The 6000-nt window shown below is 43.6% G+C and overlaps 1 protein-coding gene across 1 annotated transcript in view; it reads left to right on the top strand.

The window, feature by feature from the left end:
- Positions 1-860: 860 nt before the first annotated feature.
- The window catches only part of slc25a15b (solute carrier family 25 member 15b), a 49569-nt gene continuing 44429 nt past the window's right edge, over positions 861-6000 (top strand). The window contains exon 1 of the mRNA XM_034178613.1: positions 861-979. The gene's annotated coding sequence lies outside the window, so the exon portion shown is untranslated. The remainder of the gene's footprint in view (positions 980-6000) is intronic.

Below are 6000 nucleotides of genomic sequence, written 5' to 3'. Positions count from 1 at the left end.
AGGGAAGGTTACATTTACAGGAAAAATGCACAAAAAAAGAATATTACCTGCAACACAGCATATAGCACCGCAGTGGTGTGGGAAAGATTGCGTCAGTGTCGGGACAATCTGAACACACCTGCCACGAGGGAAAACATTTAAGCTAGTTTAGCATCATTAATAAGTCTCTAAACATCTTTTTCTTGGTCCAATAACTCACAGAAAGTGCTCAAGCAGTTAGCTTAAGCCACAGTGAGTACATGCCGCGGAAAAATGTTAAATATAACCATTTGGAATGTAAAGAAAACAATTAATTATCCCGGACCGTAGGAAAGGACGTCTTACCACAGTGAAGTCCTCTTTTTTTTCCTGTGCTTTACCCAAGTCCACCACTGCGCCACTAGATGGCGGTGTTGCACCTTTTTGCCATAATTTAACAGGTACAATTCAACCCCGTTACACTTATATACTGAACGTTTGTGGCAAATGCTTAAGAACTGTTTGGTTCACTTCATTTTTATCTACCAGTTTTCATGTTTTAAAAGTCTATAATCAACTGCAGACCACAAAGGGGGCCTTGATTTAATGATCTGTCAGCACCGGACCCGCGTGGTTAATAACCGTACACGTTGTGAAGTGTAGAAGTTAGTGCCTGACCAACACTGCAGTCCTGTTGGTAGCGGTAATGCTCCATAGAAGCTGGTTCCCAACCGCCATAAAACACGGAGAAGAAGAAGAAGAAGACGAAGAAGAAGAAGAGGAGGAGGAAGCAGAAGAAGAAGCAGCAGCAGTAGTCGTCGTCGTCCTGTTGGTGGCGGTAATGCTCCATAGAAGCTGGTTGCCAGCCGCCATTAAACACGGAGAAGAAGAAGAAGTGTAGAAGTTTGCTCTGCTGCAGGGTGGTGAGTCCACGTTATCTTCCCACGTGGTCCGCAGGCGTTTCAACCACAGCCTCACCGGCGCTTTGATGGCCGCTGTTTAACAGTCGTCATCCTACAAGGTTTGTACCGTTAGATTAATTCTGTCTGTTTAAAAATAGCTGTCAGATTTATGAAGTTAATGTTAGCGATTCAGAAGTAACACTTTTCCTACATATTCGATCATATTCATGTTGCATAACGATTTTTTTTTGGTAGTAGCTTTAGTGAACGTGCACTTGTTTATCATTCAGATAATTTTGTGTGTAAACGTGTCCAATGTGAATTAAAGCTTTTTCGCCCTCTGGTGGTAACCTTAGAAGTAGAGCGTGTGCACCCGCAGAGTACGTCGGCGGGCAAAATTAGACTTTAAAGGGGTACTATTGTGCAAAATAACTTGTATACAACTAGTACTTTTTTTTTTTTACACTTAAATATAGCTGGAGTTTAATTTTAAACATTTTTAGTCATACAAAGTGGTGACTGCATTGCTGCATCCACCCTTTTCAGGTTTCAAATCCTGCAAAACCTCGGAGAGGTCGCTGCCCTGCGAGATCTCAGTAACATTGAGAACTACATTGAGAACTGCATTGAGACGCTCTGATCACGCTGCACTTTAACCGCTGCACACCGACAACACCATTAACATTGCAACATAAAACTATTTTTATATTGTGCCTAAAACTCTCATGAATATATTCTCTGGGTTTACAGACGTTGTTGTTCATTTTGTTTTATGTAAACGTGAGAATCACAGGCTGTCTCTCCGTTATTTTCAGTGGGAGCTGCTGTGGGCTACGCTCACTTCCTGTTCATGTCGTTCTGGGGGAAAGTGAAGTTTGTTCTTTACAACACTATTTGTCCTCTTTGTTCCAGACTAATATATATAATATGTCTGAAATTCGGTTTGCGTTTATTAAATTCCACACAGATTAAATGTAGCAGACACGGATTATTTGTTATAATTGTTTTAGCAAGTTTTCAGGGTATCATGCAGCAGTCTCTTATTAAAGATGAAAAGCATAAAAAAATGCATTTTTGTAGTATAATATTCATTTACAGTTGTCATCATGTGGATTCTCTATGTTGTTTTGACTACAGCTTCTCTCTGGCGCGCAAGGGACATGAAAACCCTGGATGCAAACATGAAGCCAAAACATCTCATTCGTGCTATTGAGGTTTCAAATCCCGCAAAACTTCGAAAAGGTCGCCGCTCTGTGAGATGTCAGTGACATTGAGAAATGCATTGAGACGCTGTGATCAGGCTGCACTTTAACCGCTGCATACAGACACCAGCATTACTGAATGGATCATTAAAAATGTCCACGAAATCAAAGTTAAGTCAAAAGACATTTGCACAAGTAGAAGCCCTGCCCCTGTTGTGGACAATTTTAGAACATTTAGAATCCGTTGTCACATTCATACTTCATAAATTACTCTGTCGTGATCACAATATTAAAGTCAAATACATATTCTGACGTTGAAATGACTCAATTAAAAAAAACTTTTATCATGAGGTTTATGTCATAGAAATCCTACTTTACAATCACACTGCAGTCATTGTTAAATTATCTCCTGTTGCATTTATAATAAACATTTGTATTTATTTAGTGTCTGTTTTTCTGGTTGAAATGAGATATGAATAATCTACCAGACTTAAAAAATGTGCACATTTCCATGCTATTTTATTTGTCTAAAAATAAATGGCCAAGGTTCCTTATTTTAAACAAGAAATCATGTAGGAATATTTGTTTTTGCAAGTTTTCAGGGTCTCATACATGGAGCCTCTTATTAATGTGGTGAAAGCATAACAATTTACATTTTGGTCCTATAATGTTCAATTGCAATTGTCGTCATGTGGTTTCTTTTTTTTTTTTTTACTGCATTGAGTCTCTGGCACGCAAGTGATTATGGGATATCTCAATAGGGCGAATTTTGCAATTCCATAACATAAGTCACATAACTTCACATCTGGTCTTTTCACAGTGAGAAATGCCAGTTTGGAGTAAAGCTGGATTAAAAAAAATAAATTATTTTATCTTTAAAATCTTGAATCTGACTGCCATTTCAAAAAATGTGTAATAGTTTTTGAGATATCACAATAAACTGATGACGCAGACGACTACGATGGACGCTGTGTCATGACATAGGGTTAGTGGCCTATTGGGCAGTAAGCTACCAAAAAAAGCCACACTGTGACATCTGTGACTGCAGTACTTTTTCAGGCAAGTTGGAGGAGAGGATTATTTTTGCAAATTTCACTCATCTGTTACAGTAGACAAGTAATCTGTGATAGTAGAATGGACATATGCTTGTTGTCGTTGTGGGAGAGCACGTTTTATCGCTGTACATTATAGGATAGTAGTTACCTGTTATTGTCATAGAAACAAATATCATGAGCTCACCCCCCACATTGAAACTGCTGGGATGAAGCGCTTTTTTTTTTTTTTTTTTTTTGGTGGTGATGCAGTACCTTACCACTCAGGGAAAAAAAAAACACTATCCTGACACAGGGCCTCAAGCAGTAGCATAATTCAGATGTGGTCCAGGTCAGATTTGGGAATAGTTCACATTCCAAACTGCATGGAACATGTACACTCAACAAAAATATAAACGCAACACTTTTGGTTTTGCTCCCATTTTGTATGAGATGAACTCAAAGATCTAAAACTTTTTCCACATACACAATATCACCATTTCCCTCAAATATTGTTCACAAACCAGTCTAAATCTGTGATAGTGAGCACTTCTCCTTTGCTGAGATAATCCATCCCACCTCACAGGTGTGCCATACCAAGATACTGATTAGACACCATGATTAGTGCACAGACCACAGAATCTCGTCTCTGCTGTTTGCGGACGATGTGGTTCTGTTGGCTTCGTCAAATCAGGACCTTCAGCGTGCACTGGGGCGGTTTGCAGCCGAGTGTGAAGCGTCCGGGATGAAAATCAGCACCTCCAAATCCGAGGCCATGGTTCTCGACCGGAAAAAGGTGCTTTGCCCTCTTCAGGTCGGTGGAGTGTCTTTGCCGCAAGTGGAGGAGTTTAAGTATCTCGGGGTCTTGTTCACGAGTGAGGGACGGATGGAGCGTGAGATCGACAGACGGATCGGTGCAGCATCTGCAGTGATGCGGTCGCTGTATCGGACCGTCGTGGTGAAGAGAGAGCTGAGTAGGGGGGTAAAGCTCTCGATTTACTGATCGTTCTACGTTCCGATCCTCACCTATGGTCATGAGATTTGGCTCATGACCGAAAGAACGAGATCGTGAGTACAAGCGGCCGAGATGAGTTTCCTCCGCAGGGTGGCTGGGCGCTCCCTTAGAGATAGGGTGAGGAGCTCGGTCACTCGGGAGGAGCTCGGAGTCGAGCCGCTGCTCCTCCACGTCGAAAGGAGTCACTTGAGGTGGCTCGGGCATCTTTTCTGGATACCCCTGGACGCCTCGCTGGAGAGGTGTTCCGTGCACGTCCCACTGGGAGGAGGCCCCGGGGAAGACCCAGGACACGTTGGAGGGACTACATCTCTCGGCTGGCTTGGGAACGCCTTGGGGTTCCCCCTGGAGGAGCTGGAGGAGGTGTGTGTGGATCGGGAGGTCTGGGCGGCTTTGCTTGAGCTGCTGCCCCCGCGACCCGACTTCGGATAAAGCGGAAGAAAATGGATGGATGGATGGATTAGTGCACAGGTGTGCCTTCGACTGTCCACAATAAAAGGCCACTCTGAAAGGTGCAGTTTTGTTTTATTGGGGGGGATACCAGTCAGTATCTGGTGTGACCACCATTTGCCTCATGCAGTGCAACACATCTCCTTCGCATAGAGTTGATCAGGTTGTCAATTGTGGCCTGTGGAATGTTGGTCCACTCCTCTTCAATGGCTGTGCGAAGTTGCTGGATATTGGCAGGAACTGGTATACGCCGGTCCAGAGCATCCCAAACATGCTCAATGGGTGACATGTCCGGTGAGTATGCCGGCCATGCAAGAACTGGGACATTTTCAGCTTCCGAGAATTGTGTACAGATCCTTGCAACATGGGGCCGTGCATTATCCTGCTGCAACATGAGGTGATGTTCTTGGATGTATGGCACAACGGTATCTCTGTGCATTCAAAATGCCATCAATAAAATGCACCTGTGTTCTTCGTCCATAACAGATGCCTGCCCATACCATAACCCCACCGCCACCATGGGCCACTCGATCCACAACATTGAAATCAGAAAACCGCTCACCCACACGACGCCACACACGCTGTCTGCCATCTGCCCTGGACAGTGTGAACCGGGATTCATCCGTGAAGAGAACACCTCTCCAACGTGCCAAATGCCAGCGAATGTGAGCATTTGCCCACTCAAGTCGGTTACGACAACGAACTGGAGTCAGGTCGAGACCACGATGAGGAGGACGAGCATGCAGATGAGCTTCCCTGAGATGGTTTCTGACAGTTTGTGCATAAATTCTTTGGTTATGCAAACCGATTGTTTCAGCACCTGTCCGAGTGGCTGGTCTCAGACGATCTTGGAGGTGAACATGCTGGATGTGGAGGTCCTGGGCTGGTGGTCTGCGGTTGTGAGGCTGGGTGGATGTACTGCCAAATTCTCTGAAACGCCTTTGGAGACGGCTTATGGTAGAGAAATGAACATTCAATACACGAGCAACAGCTCTGGTTGACATTCCTGCTGTCAGCATGCCAATTGCGCACTCCCTCAAATCTTGCGACACCTGTGGCATTGTGCTGTGTGATTAAAACTGCACCTTTCAGAGTGGCCTTTTATTGTGGGCAGTCTAAGGCACACCTGTGCACTAATCATGGTGTCTAATCAGCATCTTGATATGGCACACCTGTGAGGTGGGATGTATTATCTCAGCAAAGGAGAAGTGCTCACTATCACAGATTTCGACTGGTTTGTGAACAATATTTGAGGGAAATGGTGATATTGTGTATGTGGAAAAAGTTTTAGATCTTTGAGTTCATCTCATACAAAATGGGAGCAAAACCAAAAGTGTTGCATTTATATTTTTGTTGTGTATAAAGGACAACCATTCAGTGACATCACTTGTAGGTCTTTGAAGTGAGTTTAAAGCCCACCTGAAGATCTGCAAATTTCAGTCAAG

Source organism: Thalassophryne amazonica, chromosome 9 (genome assembly GCF_902500255.1).
Source record: "Thalassophryne amazonica chromosome 9, fThaAma1.1, whole genome shotgun sequence".
NCBI classification, from domain to species: domain Eukaryota; kingdom Metazoa; phylum Chordata; class Actinopteri; order Batrachoidiformes; family Batrachoididae; genus Thalassophryne; species Thalassophryne amazonica.
Note: the sequence above shows the minus strand (reverse complement) of the source record. Positions and strands in the feature narration are given on the sequence as shown.